We start from the raw sequence: 26,680 nt of genomic DNA, 5'->3' as shown, positions 1-26,680 counted from the left end.
ACTCCTCCATTGCTGGTGGGAGTGCCAACGGGTTCAGCCACTTTGGAAATCAGTATGGAGATTCCTCAGAAAAATGGGAATAAACCTACCACAAGACCCAGCAACTCCACTCTTAGGCATATATCCAAAAGATGCCCATTCATACAACAAGGATGTCTGTTCCACTATGTTCATACCAGCATTATTTGTAATAGCCAGAACTTGGAAGCAACCTAGATGTCCCTCAACCAAAGAGTGGATACAGAAAATGTGGTACATTTACACAATGGAGTACCATTCAGCAGAAAAAAACAATGGGATCCTGAGATTTGCAGGCAAATGGATGGCACTAGAAGAAACCATCCTGAGTGAGGTAACCCAGTCACAAAAAGAGAAACATGGCATTTACTCACTCATTTATGGATTTTAGACATGAATCTGGGGAGTGCCAGCCTACAATCCCATGGCCAGAGAGTCTGGGAAACAGAACCTTCATTCAGTGGTTGATGGAAGAAGAGGCAGACTTCCAAGGCTAAGCACTGAGCCAAACTCAAGAAAGCCAGTAACAGAGAGGGAGGACCAATTGCCAAAGGGATTAAGACTGGGCTGGTTTCACCCCCAGAAACAGCTGACCTGACAAGGGTTAGCTCTTGAATCCCAGGCTGATGCCTAGGAATCCAGCATGGGACTGATCAAGACCCCCTGATTGTGAGTGTCAGTGAGGAGGCCTAGGTAATCTATTGAGCCTTGGGCAGTAGATCAGTATTTATCCCGGGTATACTAATGGACTTTGGACTCCCATCCAACAATGTGAGATGCACTCTCACCCTGAACTCTTGGGGGAGGGTCTAGGCCCTGTTCTGGATGAAATGACAGACTATGGACACCCCTGTCGAGGGCCTCACCCTCCCTGGGGAAATGAGGGGATATTGAGGGGGGCTGGGGGAGGGCACAGGAGGAGGGGAGGGAAACGGAGAGGGACTTGGAACTGACTTGTGAAGCAACCTTGTTTCTAATTTAAATTGAAAAATAAATAATAATTAAAAAATAGGAACTATTAGGAAAACAATGTCTCATGGTATTCATGACCAAATTATCAAGTTAATCCCTAAATAGCAATTAGACTTTCTAAGACACCACAAAGTTACATGAGTTTTCTAACCATCTTACATTTAAAATTTTAAATTGAAATTAGAAACAGGCTTGCTTCACATGTCAATCCCAGCCCCCTCTCCCTCACCTCCTCCCCTGCCCCCAACACCTGGCCCCCCACTTAATCCCTACTCCATTCCCCAGGGAGGGTGAGGCCCTTCATGAGGGATCTCCAGAGTCTGTCATTTCATTCAGAGCAGGGCCTTGACCCTCCCCGAAGGGTCAAGGATGAGAAAGCATCCCTCAGTGTGGGATGGGTACCCAAAGTCTATTTGTATGCCAGGGATAAATACTGATCTACTACCCAAGGCCTCATAGATTGCATAGGCATCCTCACTGACACCCACAATCAGGGAGTCTAGATCATTCCCATGCTGGCCTCCCAGTCATCGGTCTGGGGTCCAAGAGCTCCCCTTTGTTCTGGTCAGCTGTTTCTGTGGGTTAAACCATCCCGGTCTTGAACCGTTTGCTCATTAGTCCTCCTTCTCTGTCACTCGATTCCAGGAGTTCAGTTCAGTGTTTATCTGGAGGTGTCTGCCTCTGTTTCCATTAGTCACTGGATGCAGATTCCACTGCCAGCACACAATACCACTGCCAGAGAATCTGGGAAAGAGAACCTACATTTAAAATTTTTGCAAATTACAATATAAATGGGATCTCCTGGAGAAGATCATGTTTGAGTGATTTTAAAGTGAGTTTTAATTTATAATAGGAGATTCCCAAAACGTTTGGAAAGAATATTGATTTTTTTCCCTGGAGCGCCATGTTTCAGAGCAGAATGAATGTTATAAAACCTTGGATCTTAAGTTGTTCTTTAGCTGATAGCCTCAGAAAGATTCACCAAAATACAATAGCAGTACCACTGGCTTAAACTGGAAAAGATCATCAGCGGCTAATATTGAAAGCAATTTTGAGATCAGTGGCCTTTAGAACAAGCAAGAGCACCCCTCAGTGACAATCGGGTCATGTCTTAATGAAAGTGAGAGTGCTTTGGAGCAGCAGCAATGGACAAGGGCAAACTATTACAAAGCCACGAAGAGAAATCTCACAGTGCAGAGGTAAGCATGGAATCAGATATACTAGCAGACAATGGATTCTGTAATTCCTGTGAAATAATGTTTGGCATGTTCCAATTTTCCCACTTTTCAAAGAGACTTGGTAACATATTATTTTTCCTGATACAACCCAGTGTTCCAGGGAAGCAGCTCTACTTCCTTGATATTTTAATTAACTAATTAATTGATTAATTTGCAGCATTTTTCATAAGGAAGTGAAGTTTTATCTGTAATTGGACTTGGTATAGATATCCAGTTCTAAACTACATGTTTTTGTAATGATAGGATGACAATTTAGGAATCTTGAAGATGGAGTCCTTGTATATCTTGAATGTAACAGTTGTAGTAACAGTGGAAGGTTGATATGCATTACTGTAATAGTATAATCCACTCAAAAGATGTTCAAAGCGCATTCCTTTCTGTGACTTCTCTATTCTCCTTGTCAATGATAGGATTTGCTCCCTGCCACCATTTGAAATACTTAAGATATGTAAATATTTATCTGTGGGTGTCTGCTTCTGCTTCCCTCCTGGAATCCAGTTGCAGAGAAGGAGGATTGATGAGCAATGGCGTCAAGACCAGGCTGGAGAGACCCACAGAAACAGCTGACCTGGGAGCTCATGAACCTCAGACTGATAGTTAGGAAACTAGCATAGGCTTGTTCCTTTAGCCCTGAACATGGATGTCAGTTTGGGTATCTGGGCAATCTATGGGACCTCTGCAAGTGGATCAGTATTTATCCCTAGTATAAGAATTGACTTTAGGAGCCCATTCCACATATAGGGATATTCTCTCAGCGTAGACACATGGGAGTGGGTCTAGGCCCTGCTCCAAATGCTGTGATAGACTTTTATGATCCCTCATGGAAGGCCTCACCCTCTCTGGGGAGCAGAAAGAGGATGGGATAGGGGTCTGGTGGGGGGCAGGGGAGGAGGGTAGTGAGAAGGAACTGGGATTGACATGTAAAACAAGCTTATTTCTAATGTAAGTTTTTAAACAAAGAAAAAAATGTAAGTTTTTTTTGTCTAAACTGGGCCCAATATTTAACAGCACCTTTCATTTCTTTTGTTATTGAACCAAGCAGCTGTCCTGTAGGAAATCAGGCTCCATAATGATTCCATGAGGGCTCCATATTGACAGTTCCTGTGTTGTTCACTACTGTCAGCTAGCACAGAGTGCAGGTCATATTGCTGAGTTGATTTAGAGTCCCTAAGATTATCAAATGTCTGAATGAATTTTTCTTATATTCCCACAGCTATAGAACATGTGATAAATGAGCTAATAATACACTAAAAAGAAAATAGTCCAACTATGGAACATGAAACAACTCTGGAAATATTTATTTGACTTGGTTTAGTTCATAAGATAAAAGAAGAACAGAGAGTAAGAAACTGATGTTAGAATATTTGTTTTGTAAAAATGACACCATCAATAAAAGTCATGAATAACATTCTAAATATGAACAATTGTGGATTGTGTCTCAGTGGATTTAAAAGGTTGTTTTCTGGGGAAAGGTTTAGACACAACTCATAGGACATGCTTTGTCACCTATATCAACAAACATGATTACACTTAGTACCGGGGACAATGTTTCTAAGTTTTAAAGTGGCTATCAGATTAAAGTTCCCATAGATGTCTATTACAAAGCAGTTTGGGGAGTTCTGTTGCTAACAGATTTATTAAGCACACCTACTGAAAAATATTGTGCAAGTTGAAAACTATTAGTTTAACCAATATAAAGAATCAATAAAACATTAAATTTAACAGTTGCATTCATTTCACAGTTTTTCTTAATTTAAGAAAATGGAAATATTAGAATTTAGGATATCCTGATGAAAGTGAACAAATAGAAGGCTGTATTTTTAGCAAAACATCCTGGGAACAGAAAAACATTTAGAAGTTGTAAAACAATTTCAATGTCAATATTTTATATATGTCCTTGGGTCCCTGAAGTAGCTGTATATTTCCCACAATGACTCTTTTACTTTGTTCTTCCAATATGGATAACCAATGAAGTAGGACATTTTACATTTTATTCAAGCAGTTTATTAAAAAAAGTTTGTTTTGGGGTCAAATTTTAAACCTTAATACTACTCTTTGTAACTATAGATCTCAAAAGCACCATGGATTGTTTGTAGTCTAAAAGAAATTCAAAACTAGAAATTGAAGATCAAATTACAACAGAATGTTTCCACCTACTTGAAGTATAAGTTATTTCATTAGATGTCAATGGAAAGTTATTTTGATGTGCTATGATTTGATTGTGAAATGTCTAATATATAATAGACTGTGATGTACTGATTTGTAACTGAAGAAGTTACACTATTCTGGGATGTTCTTAATATATAGGAAGTAGGAAAACCAGCAGAAGGAAGGAGATCACTGGATGCTCCTAAACCATTATCCAAAACTGATATAGGAATATGTCAATAAAGCACTGTCAGCCAATAGGGAAGCAAGATAGGTAGGACTAGGAATTTAGGAGGATTCTGGGAAATGTAGTGAAGGGACTGGTAGCCATGTGAACTACCGGGAGCAATGGCATGATTTAAAAACAGCATGCTAAACGAAAAGCAAATAATAAAGACTGTGCAATCAGTCTTTGTATGGGATCAACCCCACTGGAAATTTGATTGTTAAAATTCTGGAAAGTAAGTTTGTCTACATTTATCCTCATTCATCTATGGATTTCAGATATGGATCAGGGGAGTGCCAGCCTACAGTCCCATTGCCAGAGAGACTGGGAAACAACCTTCATCCAGTGACTAATGGAAGCAGAGGCAGACACCCACAGCTAAACACTAAACTGAACTCCTGGAACCCAGGGACAGAGAGGGAGGACTGATGAGCAAACAGGTCAATAGTGGACAGATTTAATCCACAGAAACAGCTGACCTGAACAATAGGGAGCTCTTGAAGCCCAGATTGATGGCTGGGAGGCCAGCATGGGACTGATCCAGACCCCCTGATTGTGGGTGTCATTGAGGAGGCCTAGGTAATCTATGGGGCCTTGCGTAGTAGATCATTATTTACCTCTGGCATACAAATGGATTTTGGGTGCCCATTCACATTGAGGGATATTGTCTCAGCCTGGACTCTTGGGAGAGGGCCTAGGCCCTGCCATGAATAAAGTGACAGACTCTGGAGATGCCCCAGGGAGGGCCTCCCCCTCCCTGGGGAATGGAGTGAGAATTGGGTGGGGGACTGGGAGAGTGAGTGACAAGGGGAGGGAAGGGAGCGGGAGCTGGGATTGAAATGTGAAGCAAGCTTGTTTCTAATTTAAAAAAAATCTTAAAAGAAGAATTTGAAGGTTACTGATTTGAAAATACATGAGCTTATTAAGTTGGCAGAGGAATCTTGTGACACCATGGCATTCAGGCTGTCTCTCTGTTATTGCTGGAAGCCTCTAGTGAGGGATCCAGGAAGAAATGGGAGCAAAGACAGAACATAGGAATTTACAGATTTACAAACTGTATAGAACTGGATTGAATTAAAATTTATAGGAGAAGAAGAGTTTAGTTGCTAATGACATTAGCACTATTATAAAGAAACCATGCACTTAACATTAAAAGAGAGAAGTCTTGGAGGACATTTCGGTAATTGGTCAGACTTTATTCAATACAGATTATAGGGTTTGAATGGAAAGTTCATTTTAGAGACTTTTTAGAAAATAAAAACTTTACCGATGTGCCCTGTCTTGAAAAACCAAATAAAAAAAGTGAGCAAACAAAAAAGAATACTATTTTATGCACAATTTTCAAATAAATACATATTTAATGTTACTGAGAACACATTTCAGTGCAAGTCATGAAATATTGAAATAAACTAATAACTATAACTAGAAACTATTAAAAACTTTTTGAGTTAATAATGAATAATTTAAACTTTAACATATTGACTAGTATTACTGAAAAATAAAGTCTAGAAGCAAGATTGGGAAAAGAGCAATTAATGCCTTGATCCTATATCTTTATTAGTAGTTTTCCCACTGAAATAACTGTAAAACAAGCTTATTAGATTCATTTTACCAAGAACACACACACAGGCCTAGTTTTATATTACAAGACCAAAATCAAAGTAGTAATAAAACATTAACGGGAGTTCTATCTTAGACAAACTAAATAGTTAATAAAGACCAGTAGATGATTTTATTAGTTATCAGAGTCATTAGCAAAGAATACATGACAGAAATAGGATAGAATCAAATCTTTTAAATTTTTCATATTATAGTAAAACAAAGATCTAGAAAACTAATGTTGACATCTTTAAAAAATTTGCCAAATGATTATGACAAGTACTTATTCTGAGTAATTTGAGGCAAATGAATGCTTAACTCAGGAATGAAGTCCATTTAACCTTATGCAAATCTATCAGTAATTTCTAGCTGCATTTATAATGAGCTAAACAGCAAGACAACATCAAATATTTTAGAAGCAGAAGTTATTTGATAAGGTATACACAATATAAGCTCCTAAGGAAATAAATACAAAGGAGTCTTCTTAATTTAATAATGACTACTCTAATATCTCACAGAGAAAATATTGTCCTAGAATTATGTTTTTCTTCACTATTACAAACCAAATTTTTGTTGGAAAAATACATCAACTCCTGCGAATTTAAAAAAATGAAAAATAATTTGTTTGGAAAACATTGTGCTTTTATTCAATTAAGTTCCTATCTCAAATTAAAAATATATTTATTTTTGTCTAGGTTTCAACAAGTGTCACCATTTTTAAAATAACTACTATTTAATATGTATTCACATGGTCAATGATACTTGACTATTTGTACTCTTTTATATCCATGTTATGGTGACAGGAACTTCAGGAGAGTATAAGTGGCATAGTAAAAAGAGAATTTCCTCAGCATGCAAACATATGCAATGCACTACATGTGATATTCGGTATATTCTTGTTATTTTATTAACTTCCATGTCTCTGTTTAATATTCTTTTATAAAAATTTTAATAAGCTGCGAAAATATGTAAAATGGTTTTCAAATCTATCTCTTCTGATTTGGTGCAGAGAGATCTACAATATTTTGTTGCGTGCATGTCTACCAGCATTAACCACCATATATTGCAACCGGAAGTTTCTCTGAAGAAGCCAATTATGAATTTCACAGCATCTTTGCACATAAAACTCCAACCTGGGAGCAGTAAAAGTGATGCTTTTGTACATAGCACATGTAATTGTTTCCATTCAGCAAGAGTGTTAATATCTATCAGTGTAACAAATTCAACTTTAAATGCATTTCTGAAACATAATGACATTTTGATTTAAGATTCCATTGTATTAATCTGGCTATGTCATTTAAGTCTACTTAACTTTCTTAATCTTAATAGAATTTTCCTAATTATTTCAAAGCATTGTTAATTTACTTTTAGTTGCAAATTCTACAACATTAGAGAACAAATTGCAGAGTTAAAATGAGGAGACAAAGAAGAGAAGGGGCTTCTGTGTGTGTGTGTGTGTGTGTGTGTGTGTGTGTGTGTGTGTGTGTGTACGTACGTATGTGTGATGTATATAGGCATAATGTATGTTTGCAAACAATGTTCAAGTGTGTGCTGGTGTACATGCGTGTAGGCCAGAGGATGATGTTGGGTTTCCTGATCCATCACCATCACTATCTACTTTATCTTTTTTAGTCAAATTTTCTCAATGTAAATGAAAGTGAACTGAAGGTCAGTAACCTCTGTAATCCTCCTGTCTCTGTGCCCATCCAAGCGCTTTTCCACAATGAGCTGTTTCCTCAGCCAATGGAACTCTTTCATAAGAAAAGAGATGGGTATGATTAACTAACTTTGATTTTTTTATGTACATTTTTCAATCTATGAAATGATGTGTTGCACATATGTGAATATATATATGTTATATATATAACACATATGATTTTATACAATTGTCTATAGAATATGAGTGTATTACATAAAAAATAAATTCATGTATTATATAAATGTACTTCTTAACATACATTTATGCATACTAGTGCATAAGTTATTATATACATACCTAATTTCCCTGCCAGAAAAATAAATATTAAAACATTAGAGACACTAAATACTACTATTTATTTTTCAGTACATCTACATTTTTTCATATATTACCTCAAAAAGGGTACCAGTAAAATTATTTAATTTTTAATTCTGGGCTCCAGACTTTAAGTGTTTGATTCAGCATCTTGACATTGGAAATTTATTCTTCATGTTTGCGATAAGCATCTTGTACCTAACTAATTAAAATGTCATAAAATACACTACCTAATAAAATACACTACCTTTATCAAATAAATTTAAAACTGAGAACGAATATACTTATCTTGTTACAACAATCCAAAATACAAGTCAATATATTTTGGCCAAGATCTCTCTGTGAGTAAAATATTGCATAGTTATACCCATTAATTTACATTTGCAACACAGGATTCAATAATTTCCCTGATTCTGAACTGAACAAGAATTTTTCTCCCACCCAGTGGCTACATTATAGCTCACACAAGATAATTGCCTAAATCATAGTCTTTTCTTGTAGCATGACAATTCGATGATTAATGGATCAAAAACTGGTGGCCACATATCTTTTGTATGTGCATTGCCAACATGCCAAGGGCTGATTTGTACAGTGTACATAATTGGCTTCATCTAAGTGTAACTCAAAAATTCACCAGTCAGAAAAATACGATAGTAATTGGGTGATGCCTCACATGTTGTCTGATAAAGGGCTTGCCAGCAGCTCATATTGCTTTTTCTCAGTGCTTGACATCATCATAACATTTGCAGCTTTTTTTTACAAGCTTTAGAATATAAGTTTAACACATTTTTCCTAACTGGGAATGTAATATTGTATGCTTCAGTATTTATGATCTCTTATCTGCATTTAGTAACAGAATTCATCAACTTTAAGCTTATAAGTGCAGTTCTGTGCTTATTCTATATAAAACTACAAATGGCTTTCATAGAGAACGGCAAACGGCTGCTTAGAGAATGAAATGAAACTTTAGTGGTTTAATGCCACTATTTATATAGTTGCCAAGAAATGTTACCTGAATCCAGAGCAAGTGGTCTCCAGATCAATTAAACTCCTGTTTTCCATAGTGTTGTAATAAGGTCTGTTTTGCATCTTTAGTCTAAGGTAACCAAATGACATACTGTAGACACTGAAGTTATTATCTCTGCAGAATCTGCTGTTACAGTCATTACTTTAAATTTACAGTGATACTTTCTGTTTTCTGTTGAAGATTTTATATTATTCCTTACACTGGTGATTTTGTACTATACTGAATCACCACAGAAACCTGTACAATATTAATGAATTAATTTATAATGTAACATAATAATAATGATAGGGAAAATGAAGAATCTATCAACACTAATGTAAATAATACTAAGCTAAAGCTGTCATAATCAATGATGGTTACTATCAAAAAATAATATAGATTTGGTACTCTAAAAAAAAGGATGTATTTTTCCTGGTTGTGAAGGTTGCAAAATCTGAGACACAGGTATGTAGATTTGTTAAGAATGTTCTTTCTGACCTCCAAATATTCTGTTCTTTATGTTGTCATTTGACTGGGCATAAAGAAGAAGTAATGTGTCTACCTGTCTTTCTCGCTCTATATCTATCTATCTATCTATCTATCTATCTATCTGTCTGTCTGTCTGTCTGTCTGTCTGTCTGTCTGTCTGTCTGTCTGTGTATCTATATATCTATTATCTATTCTATATATCTTATATCACTTATCTCTCATATATCTTTCTATACGTCTATCATCTATCTCTTTTATCAATCATGTATTGAACATCTATCTACTATACATCTATTTTATTTGTCTACTTATCATTTATCTTATATCATTTATCTACCATCTACCTATCATCTGTGTATCTACTCATCTAGCATCTGTCTTCTATCTATGTACTATCTGTTCATCTGTCTATCATCTACCTTGTATCATCTATCTATCTATCTATCTATATATCTATCTATCCACTCATGTATCATCTATCATATCATTTAACTCTATATTTCTTTTTATCTGTCTGTCTCTCTACAAATATCAATCTATGTATCCAATTGCTTGTCTGTCTATCAGATATAATTTATCTGTCATCTATCAATCTCATCTATTTATCTGTCTGTCAATCTATCATTATAATAACTCCCCTATTGTTGTGTATTTGTGTCAGAAAATGGAACTTTATATTGAATATTTAAAATTGTTACTAAGTTTATTTTGTAACCCTAATGAGCAAATATAGAGAGTACCTGAAGTTTGGCTTCACTGTATTGACAGTGAGTAAAATTTCAGATAGGATTTGGGTGTTGGATTTCAGAATGTATCTGGAAGAAAAAGAAGAGTTTCTCTTCTATAATTATGGCAGAAAATAATTAGTGACAAAAATGATGGTAATTAGGGAGTTGAATTGCAAATATCACTGAAACATCAATTCTGCTTATAGTCAGGTAAAGAATCTATGATTTTGAAACAGGCTATCGAAACATTGCAGAGCAATGCTAAGTCTTACAAGGCATTGTTGCCAGTAACTACATGTATAAGCTCTCTACATGTGTGAGGTTCACACCTTCAGAATGAATCAGTCACAGATGGAAAGTATTTTGAAATGTTTATACTTATACTTAAACCATTGCACTTACACTTAACATAGAGATATTTTTATTTCTCATTATGGTCTCAAAAAAACAGTATAACTACTTACAATGTAATTGGTGTTAAAAGCAATTTAGAGATTATTTATAACACAAAGGTCAATGTTCTTAAGTTTTATGGCAATGCTACTTCATTTTATATAAGGGGCTTCAGCATGGGTCAGAGTTGTTTTTTGAAAGCATCCTGGAAGTGGTCCCCTTTAGATATTAAAGATTTAATGTACTAAAAATGTGAATTCAAACCATATGACATACGTTTAATCTGAAATGAATGCACTTGTATATCTGTTTTATAAAGATGTACTTTAACTGTTTCTATCTTTCAATACTGCACAGAAATATGAAGCATTTGGAAGATATTATATTAGTAGGACTATAAAATACATTAAAATCTATAATAATTGAGAAATAAAATGTTAACAAGTATCTTTCAGCATTCATAATATCAATCCCAAAAATCAAGAGCATGGACAAAAATACGCACATAGAATTAGAATGCAGAAAATAGTTTATAGCATAAATATAAACACAAAAACTCAATTAATATCTTCTCCAGTATAAACTGTCATTGGTGTTTTCGATTTTAGCCATTCTGACAGGTATCTCAGAATTGTTTAGATTTGGATTTCCCTGAGAGTTAAGAATGTTGAGCAGTTTTTGAGTGCCTTTCAGGCATTTTAGAGTCCTCTATGGAGAATTTTCTATTTGGCTTTGTACCCTACTTTTTAATTGGATTATTTGATGTTTTGGTAATAAGTTTCTTCAGTTCTTTGTATATTTCAGAAATTATTCCTCTGTCAGATGTGGGGTTGGTGAAGATCTTTTCCTATTCTGTGGGATGCCATTTTGTCTTGTTGACTGTCCTTTGCCTTGTGCTAGTGGAAATTCAAACTTGTACAGCCACTTTGGAAACCAGTATGGCAGTTTCTTGGGAAAATGAGCATCAGTCTACTTCAAGATCCACAAGTACCACTCTTAGGCAGATACACAAAGGATGCTCATTCATACCACAAGGATATCTGTTCAACTATGTTCACAGCAGCATCGTTTGTAATATCCAGAACCTGGAAGCAACATAGATGTTACTCAACCAAATAATGGATAAAGAAAATGTGGTACATTGAGTCAATGGAGTACTACTCAGCAGAACAACAACAAAAAGAAAAAAAAACAAAAACATGAAATCTTGAAATTCGCAGGCAAATGGGATGGAACTAGAAGAAACCATCCTGAGTGAGGTAACCCAGACACAGTAGAAAAACATGGTATGTATTCACTCATAAGTGGATATTAGACATAAAACAAAGGATAAACAACTTATAATCTGCAACCCCAGAGAAACTAGGAAGCAAGGAGGACTCTAAAAGAGACATACATGGACTACTAGAGAAAGGGAAAGGAACAAAATCTCCTGAGCAAATTGTGAGCATGGGGGTCAGGAGGAGGAGAACATGAGGGGTCAGAAAGAACAAGTCGGGGGAAGAATAGAAGAGAGCAGAAAAAGAAATACTTTAAAAGAGGGAGCCATTATAGGCTTAAAGAGAAATCTGACACTAGAGAAATGTCCAGGAATCCAAAGGATGACCCAGATTAAGAATCTAAACCAGAGTAGAGAGGCTACCTTAAATGCTCTTCCCATATGATGAGATTGATGACTAATTTAAATGCCATAATAGATGGCATAGAGGAAGCCTAGGTAATCTATTGAGCCTTGGGTAGTAGATCAGTATTTATCCTTGGTATACAAATGGACTTTGGACTCTCATCCAACAATGAGAGATGCACTCTCACCCTGATTTCTTGGGGGAGGGTCTAGGCCCTGCCATGGATGAAATGACAGACTATGGACACCCCCATGGAGGGCCTTACCCTCCCTGGGGAAATGAGGGGATATTGGGGGGGTTGGTAGGAGGGCACGGGAGGAGGGGAGGGAAACAGAGAGGGACCTGGAATTGACATGTGAAGCAACCTTGTTTCTAATTTAAATTTAAATTTAAAAATTTTATATATATATAAAATAAAGATGGCACTGAGTTTGCTGGAGTGGTGTTAATGCTACATGGATGTCAATCTCAAATAAGAAATTCCAAACTTATTGAGAGTTAATGCAATTGATACATTTCATACATCTTTTATTTTCTAGTTTTCCTTATACATTATAAAACTATGATATATATAAAAGGAATCATATTAATATATTTTATTTTTGCACGATTCTTTGTATGGTTTCACAGACTATCTGCTATCTTAGTGTGTTGTGATTTAATGTGCTACAGAATTAAATATCAAAAGTCCTCTTTTTTATTTCATATGGAGAATTTAAGACCTTCAATATGTTCATTATGAGAAGTTTATGTATATTTGTTTAGATATTTTTAATTGTTTATTGGGAAAATATTCATAGTGATATATTGCAAATATTGTGTCACTTTCTAGGCTGTGTTTATTTTTATATTTACAATATAATTTTATCAATTATATATACAGCTTCATAGTGATAATTTAAGGGTTAATTGTAATGCTGTATATAGCTGAAGTTTTTAACTATTCCTGTCTGAGACCATCCTATGAGACCATAGACTACCTACAAGTTGTTTTATCTACAAATGAAAAAATAAAAAGCAAAACCTCTCCCGTCCTCAGCAGTTAGAATTACCAGTAGCTTTTTAAATATGGGCAGAGCTTTAGAATCCCCTCCTTCATCTGTACTGGAATTTTGGCAGACTTGATCTTGCATAGGCTTTCTGCAGGTAATCAGAGATGAGAGTTCATGAAAGCAGCATTCACTTCTTGTCTAGAAGACCTCATTCCACAACATCCCTCCTTGAACCTTATGTTCTTTACACATGCTCTGTCATGATATTCCCTGAGCCTTGGTCAAGGTTTGAGTTGATGTCGATGTCTTGTTGGGCTGAGCACTTTGACCAATTATGAGATTGTATGTTAACCACTGCCCAGTGAATAGAAGCTTACATAAACAAAGTGGAGAGTAGCACAGATTTATAAGTATAAACACAATTATTTAGAAAAAAGATTTTACAGCATTTCCATTTAGCAAAATGATAGCATATTCTCTCTTAGGACTAATCTGTTCCCAGATTATTGGATTTTGATGAGTTTTATAATACAAATCATGGTTCCTTCCTTTAAAAATACCTCTATTCCAGAGAGAAAGCAATTGGTTATCAACTTAACATAGCTATAATTCCAATGGGCAGATCTTCCATGACAGGTTGGTATTGTAGCATTCAGATCAGAACTGATAGGGATCACTGATGTCTGTGGTATTTCCTGATGAGAATGCAACATGATCATGTGTTGCATACTTTGTCCCCAATTTGGGGAATTGTTTGGGACAGATTAGGGACTATAGACTTGTTGGAGAAGATATTTCCAAGCCATAGGCTTTGAGATTAAAAAAGACTCAATCCAACACCTCCTGTCTCTGCCTCCTAACTCATAGTTCATGGATAAAGATGTGAATTTTCTGTTATTTTTGATATCATGTCATTTTTCCTTCTTCATAGACTCTAAAACTCTGAAACCTAAAGCCTGATTAAATTATTTCTTTAGTAGTTTCTTTGACCATGATGTCTTACCACAGTAATAGGAAAGAAAATAATACAATGTCTCTGCTGCTCTACTCAACTGTACAGCACATGTCAGTACTATGAAATCTGCCCAGAAGGACAGAAATTTTCAAGTCAAAGGATACTTCTTGTGGTAATTTATATACTGTATAATGTGGAAACACAGGGCATCAGACTTGATAGCAAATATTGTTACTCAATGCATCATTTCTTAGGCTCCTTGGTGAATAATATTAAAGAAGACACAAGTATACTTAAATGAAAAATAATGACTCACAAGAGCCAGAATAATCTAGGCAAACAATACTGCAACATATGTTGTTTTCATTCTAGAAACACCCAAATGGGATTTTCTGATGTTTGAGACTGAAAGTAATTTTATACTCATTAGCATTTGTTGGTGTTTTATACATTCTCATACTGAACACTTTCCTTGATGCTCAAAGAGCACGTGAATATCAAGAGGGACATTAACTGAAACGATGTCTTATAACCATTGTCGCTCACATTAGTCAGAGTATGAATTTCCTCACACATTTTTCTCTTACTAAAATAACTGTTTTAATTCATATGTTGAAATTTAATTATTTTAAAGAAATTATTAATGAATATTGAAACTTTGGAAATATAAACATCATCATCTATGGGTTTTATAACCTAGTACTAGTAGGCAACCAACAGGAATGGCAGGAGACTGTGTCTCCTGGAAGACCTTCCTGACTTCAACTCATGAAGAAATATTCCACACAGGAAATGAGGTTTCTGTTAAATAAATCATGGATTAAAAAGTGAAACCCAGAGCCAAATAAGTAAAATAAAATTTAAAAAATAAACAAGAAAAATCATCAGTAACAGACATGAATATAGAGACCTTCTGGTGAAGATACAGTAAATGAAGGTGAAACATCATGTTCCCTCTGGATGTTGAAAACTGTATAGCTATTATGGATATTTGGTGTACAGTTAAGTAAAATTCTACAAAACCTAATTCATACAGAGAATTTCCTATAACCTATGCTCTAAAATACACAAAATTCAAATACTCATTAAATTTACATCTCAGAAGCTGAGTATTTCAAAGATTGAATATGTGTTCATTATCTTCCTAACCCCTCATTTTAAATCCTTATTCTTATATGTTTAAATTAGTAATGAAATTATACTGTAGTTCTGAAGGGCTCACTTACCTTCATACTCTTTCTGTGACACACAGGAATTGAGACATATTCCATGGAAAATCAGAAATCTGAAGCGAGATCAGCAGTCCTCGACTCTGTTCCACTGACAGACTCTGGATACCTTCCTGACTACCAAAGAGCTCAGGCTAGTCAGCCCATGAGGGGTTCTGCTCTCAGTCAGGGTTAGGGTACTCTCTTTTCAGGAAGGGTATTACTAACACATAGACACATAACAGGCCAAAGTTCTCAGAATTACATGACAGTTGAGTGCTCAGGGGTTATTCAGACATCTGTATCACCTTGTCCAAATGTCAAAGAACAAGTAACAATAATTGAAAAGAACACAATAGTCAGAGAACAGAAAGGAACATGGAATGGCAGAGACGACTTTAATCACTAAAGCAAGTGACAAATAGACTTCCAAGCATAAGACTTTCACATATACATACATAGAAACACCCACATGCACATACACACATGTTCATGCACATACATGCCTGCACACACAAAAAATGTGTACTATGCAGGACTAATTGGTAAGGAGACAGAAATGATAGGAGGAGAAGGGACAGGGGAGGGAAAAATAGGTCAATATGACACAATATCATCTGTATATGCATTTGACTGTAAAGCTTATTCCATTTTTATAAATAATCACATTTTACATTCTTTTCATTAAAATTGTCTATTTTGGAAATCTTCCTTTGGTAGCATGTCAAGAAATATTCTAGGGAACTATAGAACTTCCACATCAATTCTTATGGCAAAAAATGACTTTAATCTTATCCGTGATTTATTATGTTCCATACCTACTACTTTTTGTCTTCTAAGAAATTCTTACTTTGATGTCTTTTCTATGAATTTAAAAGTATTTGAAATAGATGCATCTAAGTGTTATATTCCAAATGTGTCTTTATAGAATCCATAAGTCAGAATTTCCATAGTCTGTATATTAAAATGTGGACATATGTGTACACTCAGTCTATAAATTTACCAAAGGGCAAATGAACATGTCCAGTGTCCATATATAAGTAGTCACATAGATACAGAAGCCATGTGACTCTCAAAAGTCTCTGAAAACACACATAGTAAACTTTGCCTGCTGATAGCCAAAGAGTGCCCTCAGGTAAGCAAAAATTTGCAACAATTTAACCTTCCAACTTCCAAAATGGCAGAGCATGAATTTATTCTTACTGGTCAGTGATAATATCCTTAGCAAAAATTTTGTTTTTGTGTTGTTGTAATAAACAAAAGGAAGTGCATCTAGGTAATCGATTGAAGAAATTATGTCACAGTCTACAATGTCCAGATTAGAGTCTAGAATTTTTAAAGGGATTTCTCCATTTAGGAGTTAAGGGAAGCTACATAGAATGATGGATGAGAGAAGAAAAGGTATCATTCATCAACCACATATGGAAATGTGTGCATTTGTGGGTTGGTGCAGTAATCTAGTGTGAAACCACTCTTCATTCTGTTACATCACTACTGGGTCGCATTTGCCACAACAGTAAGTAGACTGTGGTAGCAGGATCCATGGATTGAGTATTTATTCTCACTTTAAGCATGCAAAGTCCACTTATATTGTGACATAGATCATGAGATTCTGGTATTATAACTCATAATGGAAGGCTAGAAGAAAAATAAGCATCACATCTACTTTCAGAAGTCCTCCTTAAGGATGTTTGTTTCCATGTGTTACATCAGATAATACAGATCAAATCTGTGGCTGTTACAGAGAGAAATGATAGAAACATGCATCCCTGATTGCTTTTTACTCAAGGTGATATGAATGGAACATTCAAAACGAGCCGATAATAAGAACCACAAACAAGCTTTCAAAATGAAGCAAACAGAAAGATACAAGAAGAGTTGCTACTGCCTGTCAATCAACTGGCAGACACAGAAAAATAAAACCAAATTGAGTGTTTGTTTCAGCTATATTGCTCTGAGACTTGTAAGAATGATTGACAAGTGACACCATGTTTGGTTCAGACAATTCCACTGAAAAATTGTATCACACATTATTTATTCAATTCTCAAAGACTGTATGTTGTTTTCAAATTTTGTCAGTTTCTAAACTGTGATAGTGGTGAAAATGTTTATTTACTAGAGGAAACCTTTTAACCAATGCAACGTGAGCACTAGGAGGTAATAAATAGTATCATTTTTTGTATGCAGAAATGATTCTTTTTTTAAAACAACAATACAGAATGTTCTACTCTGTTCCCAAATTACTGGCTCAAGATAAGGCTGTATCACTGTAATTTTGTAACACTTCAGTTCATATAAAATAAAACACATAAATGATTGTGCCCAATGTTTATATGTATTAGAAAATGAGAAATATTTGACAATATCTGATAAGAAATAAATATTTCCAGTGTATTGAAAAAGAACACCTCTTTACATGTATAAATTCATAGTCATTCATGCTTATTTTCATGACAGTACTAGGGAAATAAGATAATTTTTGACTAATATATTATTAGTTTTACATTGTTTCTTCTACATACATATTTTCCAGACAATAACATTTGACATAACATTGTATAGCCATATTCTGTTGACCAATTATGTTTCCTTGCCAAATATCCTTCATATAAATAACATCTCAACTCTAGAAGAGAACTAAAAACTTGACCATTCACAGTTTCTTTTCATTTGTAATCTCACTTGTTACCAAGTTATAATCAAGCATAAATTTTCTGACTATCTTCACTAATAAGTTGATACCTTGTAATTTAATTAAAATAATAATAACTGCTCTAGGTGGTAATTGAGAAGTTAATATATAAATATAACAAAACTGTTAAAATATACATTTTAATTATTATCTCTACTTATCAATATCAGTAATCATATAGCATTTAATTCAATCTTTCCTGTTATGTTTAATATTTTATTCTAATCTGAAATGGAAAAATATTAATCTGGCTTCTTATCATTTGATGGAAAACCAACATCTAAGATGCTATCATTTTATGACAGTGGATGATTAGCTATTTAGGGAAAAGATTTTATACTTCAGTGATTTGATTCAATAATTTGATTATTGCTTATTGTGCTCTAAGTTTCTTTAGGTTTCCAATAGTGGCAAATTGCATACTTACTCAAAGACAGAAGCCTTGTCACATTCAGCTCTGGATACATAAGTGGTCTAATACAAGGATACTTGTGGGGAGCAGGAAAAAAAACTTCAGTGCATATGTGTATTGCTGAAGAGAGAGTGGCCATTACAATGACCTCAGTCCCTCAAACTTTGTGAATGGTAAGGCCTCCTTCTGGTTGGCCTGAGAGGAGGAGCAATGCCTTCCCCTATTCAAAGGTGTGTGTGCAAAACTTATCAACAGTAGGTTCCTCATTTGGGGTGACTGCAGCCTGAAACAGCTTCTCTACAGAGGATACCTACCAAGATTAGCTAGCATGCTTTCTCATTCATGCTATATACAATAAATATACTGATCTTGGCTGCTGCTGTTGCATATCCATTGGAATATGTGGCCTAATTCACCCCAGGTTTTCTGCATCCATGCCTCTCATTTCTTCCCTCTGTTGCACTAGTCAAGTCAATAAGAAAACCACCAAGATCGTGACTTATGTCTCAGTTTGAATCAGTGAATGGAAAACGTAGAGACACATACTTTCTAAACAGCTTTCCCTTTAACCAAACCCCATCACTTCTGTATTGATTCTGCAACAGAGAATCTGTAAACACATATAAAGGCAGTTTGTGAAGAAAGCATCAGGTTCCAAGATGGGAATACTTGATGGGCTACCCAATTCCAAGATTAAACATAATCTGTTGGATTCATATTATAATGTTGGTTGATATTTTATGTAGACTGAGCAAGTTTTATTTAGTAATATACATATATTGCAATAACACACACATATATACATATGAAATAGATGCAATAAAAATTAAGAAAGAGGCCATGAGTTTTTAAAAGGGTATAGAGGGGCACATTGGTTAGTCTTTGAGAGAGGTAAGATGCAATATGTTACAATCTCAAAAATAAAAGAAAAAAATTTAAATGTAAACTTTAAAGCAAAACCTCTGTCACATTGGTCAGTACTAACAAGATATTAAGGAAGCAACAATTCTATTTCTATAGTGTATAATAAATAAAGCAAGAAATCTTCTAAGACCATTATGCAATATTAGATCATCACTGATGATTTTTGATTCATTAATTTTAGTTTAGCTTTTGAAACAAACTATGTATCTCTGACTAACATGAAACGCACTCAGTAAACCAGGCCTGCCAGAATTCACAGGTACCTGCCCGTCTCTGCCTCCTTATTTCTGTGATTAACATCATGTGCCACCATGCTCAGCCAGTTAAACCCCCTTTTTCAGCACAAGATGTACTGTAACATTAAGCTTCCTAGTTTTTATTTCCTCCTTATGGAAGGATAATGAGTATTGGCAAATAGCTTGCAGTGACTTTTTGGAAGTATTAGTAATAACTATCCCAAAACAGAGAGAATCAAATTCATAAAGAAAACAATTTGGATTCTTCCACGTATCGTGAGGCAAACACCTATTTTTGGAGTTCTTACCTTCTACACGGATGCAAACAAATCAGGTAAAGCAGGGTATAAATCAGGAAAAATAAGTAAAGTAGTTCAAAGCCCTTACAACTCCGTACAAAAGGCAGAGTTATATGCCATTCTGATGGTACTTAAAGACTTTACAGAGCCTCTCAATATAGTCACGGATTCTCAGTATGCAGAAAGAGTTGTCCTGCACATTGAGACTGCAGAATTTGTTCCTGATAATACAGAATTAACCTCATTGTTTTTACAATTGCAGGAAATCATCAGAAACAGGACTCATCCTATATATATAACACACATCAGATCCCATACAGGTCTGCCAGGTCCTCTGGCACAAGGCAATGATGAAATTGATCGTTTATTAGTAGGTAATGTGTTGGAAGCTTCAGAATTTCATAAGAAACACCATGTTAACAGCAAAGGTTTAAAGAAGGATTTTTCTATCACCTGGCAACAAGCCAAAGAAATAGTAAGAAATTGTCCCAGTTGCTCATTGTACACTCAAACTCCATTACCAGCAGGTTGTAATCCTAAAGGTGTTCACAGAAATGAACTTTTGCAAATGGATGTATTTCACTTCCCAGAATTTGGCAGTTTGAAATATGTACACCATACTATAGACACGTTCTCAGGCTTCCAATGGGCTACTGCCCTCAGCTCTGAAAAAGCTGATTCTGTTATTACACACCTCTTAGAGGTGATGGCTGTTATGGGTATACCTAAAACAATAAAAACTGACAATGGTCCAGCATATGTCTCCAGTAAATTGGAACAATTCTTCAAATATTATAATATAAAACATGTAACTGGTATACCTTACAATCCCACAGGACAAGCAATAATTGAAAGGTCTAACCGAACCTTAAAAGAGATGCTTCATAAACAGCCAGGGAAAACAAAGACACCTAGACACAGGTTACACAATGCTTTACTAACGTTGAATTTTCTTAATGCTGATGAAAAAGGACAAACTGCAGCAGAAAGACACTGGACTACAGAGAAGACTTCTGAACTGAACCAACCGGTGTATTTTAAGGATGTTATGACCTCAGTCTGGAAACCAGGATATGTGTTACATTGGGGAAGGGGTTATGCTTTTGTTTCCACAGGAGAAGAAAAGATTTGGGTTCCATCAAAATTAATTAAAATTCGATCAGAACAGAAAACATCTCAGGAGGAGGAAGATAACAGCCCATCTACAAATTCATAGTCCACCATGGGTAAAGGGACCTCCTAAAAGGAAAGAGAAGTGTTTTGTTTTTTGTATTCACAGGTAAACTCAGCAAAGAATACTGGACATATGGATTCCTGTAGAAGAATGAATAGCTACCCTGAGGACCATCAAACACACACTGTGTGGTATCAAAGTCTAAATCTCTCTATATTGCTTTTTCATAGTATCCTTTTATCTTTATTTCTTCACATACCTCAATTCCCATTCATTTAACTGAAGCTGGCTTTGGAGTTGGATTGGCTCTCCTACTCTAAACCCAAGCATGTTATTTAAATACAATTCAGAATTTCTGTATTATATCAAAGAGCCATTGATATAAGACAGAAGAAATAAAATGAGGGACTGTTATCTGTGGATTTCTTTTTCTGAACAGTCTAATTTCCTCCAGGTTTTCCATCTTCCCTATTGTCACCTCTTCTGTATGCTTACATATGAAAGTTAAAATATTTCTTTGTTAACAGTAATGTTTGAGTTTTCCAGAGAACAAGGGATTTCCTGACAGCAATCTTCAACTGCTTCTGAAAGAGAATGAGGATCCACTTCCTTGACTTCACCTGATTCGACTGGAGGCATCTGAACTGCCCCACATCATTGACTCCACCTGACAAGCACTATCCTGAAACTGGCTTGAAACTACATCACTCTACACATCTCCGGACCAAGAAACTGAAACAGCACATCTTCTACAATCTGACCAGAGCTTCAAGATAAGAGCTTCAATCAACACTAGAACCCTAGTCAGGAACTTCAATCAAGCATCTCCTGCCATACTGAGACTGTCTGATCTACTGAGATTTTGTTATACTAACATTTTCTTTTCACAGGTCCCCATGAGATTATCATCGTCCCATCTCAGCAGGAAGTAGTTTTGAGAATTCCACGCCCCCTCTCCCTACTATTGATATTATAAGATTACACCTGTTAGTGTTAGTTTTCAATTATTTTAGAGTTGGGATTGGAAGGAGGTGTTCATATTTGGGTATTTCTTTAAGATAAGTTTAGGTTTAGATAGAATAGATGTTTGATACATTTTGTTCATGGACACAAGTTAGTTGTCCTTTTTTAGACTAAAAGGGGAATTGTAGGAGGAAGTCTTATGCCGCCATTAAACATGTGACTTACTAGAGGTGCATACAGATGAGGTGATAAAAGGGCGGTTTACCGCACCGCTAACCACACCCACTTTAGGCAGGACTAAAGACGTATACGGCTGGACGTAAAGACGTATACGTACGTAGGCGGAACTACGTCACTAGCCAAGCCCACTTTTGGGCATGGCTAGGGGCGTTACAGGGGAAGGCATAAAAGACAGCACACAGGAAGTCTCGGTCTCTTTTCCTGGAGTTCGGCTTCCGGTCCAGTCGCTAGCTGAGATCTGCTGGGCTTCTCGGGGTTTGGTATCTTGTGAGTAATTTTCTACATTAAATACTTAGCTTCACTTTACGTAATTGTGTGTCGCGTATCGTTACAGCATCCGTAAAGCCAACACAACTGTTAGTGACAATTTTGAAATTCTCCTAGCCCCCATGTCAATAAATCCAAAGGTCACCTACTCTTACCCAATAACAGCCAAGACTTGTACCACCCTGCTTGTGTTTTTTTCCTTTAAAAACCCTTAAAATTGAAGCCAGCCACCCTTTTCCTGCAGCTGCTATGCCAGTTTTCTGGACAGGGTCTCTGCTGAGGCTTGTAACATTAAACCTTATGCATTTGCATCAGAGTTGGCTCCTTGGTGGTCACTTTTGGAGCATACGAACTTGGCATACCACACTCAGTACCAATTTTTGTATTAGTTACCTGATGCTACTCTGGCAGAATACACAGAGAAAAACCAACTAGGGGAGAGAGAATTTATTTTAAATTACAGCAGTAATAAAGCTATAGCACCAGGAGGGTAAGGTTGATCCTGCAGTCCAGAATCAGAGAAAGAGCAGGAGGTGAAACTAAGGTTGAAATCTCAAAACTCTTCCCCAGAGACAGACATACTCCAGAGAAACCTCAATACTTTCAAGGGTCTGTGAATTTACAATATGGGCCACCAGCTGCTGAGAAACAAAGTCTCTAAATGCATGAGCCTACTGGGGCATTTCATATATTTAGTTCCATTTTTGTAATTGTTGTTGTTGGGATATAACACCATCACCAAAAGCAACATATAGAAGAGGAAGCTTATTTTGGCTTGGTGTTCTATAGACAGGGTCTGTAATGATGAGTGAGGCCAGGTATCGGGCTGCCAGAGCAAGAAACCAGCTATCACATTTCCATCCACACATCAGATAATGTGATCTCAAAGTGGGACAATTCTATTAACTCTTGAAGCACCCCTCCCCCACTGACTTACTTCCTCCAGCAAGAATCCAGATCCTGCAAGTTTCACAACCTCCCCAACAGTGCCACCAACTGGGGAGTAAGTGTTCAAGTGATGAACTCCTGGGGATATTTCTCACCAAGTCACCACACATATTCAAACCACAACAGATGTATATTTCCACAAGTCATCTTTGTTACCTATTCCCATCTTGATAACATTTGCTATTCTCTTTCTTTTCTACAAGGGTAAGCTTCAATGATGAAAATGTAGAGGTACCTAGAAACAAGCATTAAAGGCATAAGGTTGCAAGACAATATTTAAGCCTGCTCTGTTAACCTTGAAACTGACTGTTGCATGGAGGTAGAAAAAAACTTACATGAGTTAAATTGGTTATTATCACCCAAAATTTAAAATAGTTACAAAATAGCCATAATGGTGTTGCTTATAATTCCAGATATTCAGGAAGCTGAAGTAAGACAATGGGAAGTTTAGTGAAAACATGACCTAGAATATGATTAAGACCAGTCCAGAAGCTCAGGGAGATGTAAAGCAATGTTTAAGGTTTTGATTGCTTAATTTCTACTTTGTAAATTTTGTTTCTGTTTTCCTTGTAAAGTGTAATTCTCTAAAGCTGTCAAGACAAGCAGCTTCTAAAAGAGGGAATGATCATGTCCTTTCTACATATTAACTACAGAGATTTTCTTTCTACTCCTGTTAAAGACCTCTATATCAGTTGGGCAGAGGTAGAGCATGCCTTTAATCACAACACTTCTGAGGCAGACACAAGTGGATCTCTTTGAGTTTGAGGTCAGCCTGGTCTACAGAGCAAGTTCCAGGACAGCTAGGGCTATTACTGGGAAACCCTGTGTCAGAAAACACACACACACACACACACACACACACACACACACACACACACATGCGCGCGCACACACACACACACACGCAAAATCTCTGAATCCTTTCAGTACTCACTGCTAAGTTCAAAGTTATTTCCACAGTTCTAAGTGTTATTACAGCAGCCCTGTAATCATGTTATGAATATCCATATGAAAATCCTGAAAAGTGCTCAAACAAATTGTCACAAAGTTGACTAAAGAAAAAATTAATTCTCCCATGTTTGTAATAGCATATTTTTTTTAAAAAATTAAGGTGTTCAAGGGCCTCATGCCTTCTGAATGTTACTAGGAGGAATCAAACCTTTATTTCTAGCTTCTGGGAACCGTCATGGCTTTTTCCTAATCTCTTCCCATCTTCAGTCTCTTTCTTTTCTGTGTCAGATTGCTTCAAAACATGTGGGGTTTTTTGTTTCATTGGATGATATGCATAATTATATCAGACCTATTTGATAATCTAGGAAAAAGTTCCAAATTCACTTATATTATTCTTGTCTTCAAAAGACAGACTTATTCTCATCATTTTCTGTGAAACATATTATTCACTGAAGGTAAGTTTATTAGCATACCTTTGTGCCTGCCATTCATTTCTATTCTATAAGGTGTGTATGTGCGGGGGAGGGAGAGTGCATGTGTGTGTATGGGTATTCCATATACATGAATTTTGCATTTTTACATAAATTTCTAATCATGTATTTTTATTTAACGTTTTATTAAAACTGAACTTATGAAGTAGACTTTTGTCAAACTCTTTAAAGATTAATTGAAGTTCTGCCAAAATTAATGTTTTACTATCTGTTCAGGGAACAAATACTTAATAAATTTGTTTCATGATGAAATCCAATTATTCTTTTCTACATTGTTCAAGAGCTGCAAATATTAAGTATTAACATTTTTTGCTATGTGTAGAAGCAATTTCTATTCCTTACTAAACTATTGGCTTTGCTTAAATGGACTGTTTCTTCTTCTAATGATAGTCTCTCAATGTAATTTTTTGTTACTTACAAGAGGCACAGAGAAACCAATTTATTTTCCTTTGAAATGTTTATTGGAAAAGAAGACATTCCTTGTCCTACGATGAAGGCTAGGGCAGACGGATGCTTTGAAAATGTGAAATGAGCCAGCGGCAAGAAAGTAGAGGAAAAGAGCACACCCTAAGTCAGGTGGGCAGTTATCTGGAGACCCTGAGGAGGCAGAAAGTTCTTTCATGAGCATCAGTTTGCACAGGGGTAGATTTGGTGTAATTATAGGCAAGGTTATGATTGTTACACAGAGGTACTCATTTCACACAAATGTGTTAATATCAGTTTTTTAACTGATATGAAACTGATATTCAGCTTAGTTATACAAGGGAACCCCACAGTTTCTGTCACAGGAAAGACTTTTTAAACCAAACCTATTTTTTTCATTCCAAAACATAAGATTCATTATTGTTTCAGGGAAGGCTGCAAGAAAAGTCTTCCAATATGAGGAATGAAGCAAAAATTTAAAAGTTCTATTTACTCTGTCCATGTTCTCTCCCAAAGAGTTTGTCTTCTGTCCTGGGTGATCTTTGATGTCATCAAGATGACAAAGAAATTAGCCATCTAGCACAAACCACAGGTTTTTAAAACATTGTTCTTCAAACTAGTAGATGGACAATCTTTTTTAAACTTTAACTTAGTTTTAATTAAGTGTGTATTTGTTTATTTATATATGAGTGTAGATGTCCACAGGGGACAGAAGCTTAGATCCTTCTGGAATAGGAGTTATGTGAGCCACTCAATTTGGGTGCTGGGAACCACACACGGGGGCTCTGGAAGAGCAGAACATCATCTTGACTGATGAGTCACCTTTTCAGTTAGCCATTGATGACATAAAAGCTTGCCAGTGATTCTTTTGCTCTGAGAATGACTGCCAGGTAGCACATAATCAGTAGTTATGTTTATGCTCTGATCTCACCCTTTGACTCTCAGAATATGTTACAATTATCAGTTTATTCACTTACATGTTTTCCTTGTTGAATTTAAGTGCCCTTTAAATAAGATCTTCATTTTCTTTGTTTTGAGTACATACAGAG

Source organism: Mesocricetus auratus, unplaced genomic scaffold, assembly GCF_017639785.1.
Source record: "Mesocricetus auratus isolate SY011 unplaced genomic scaffold, BCM_Maur_2.0 Super-Scaffold_100015, whole genome shotgun sequence".
Lineage (NCBI taxonomy): Eukaryota > Metazoa > Chordata > Mammalia > Rodentia > Cricetidae > Mesocricetus > Mesocricetus auratus.
Note: the sequence above shows the minus strand (reverse complement) of the source record.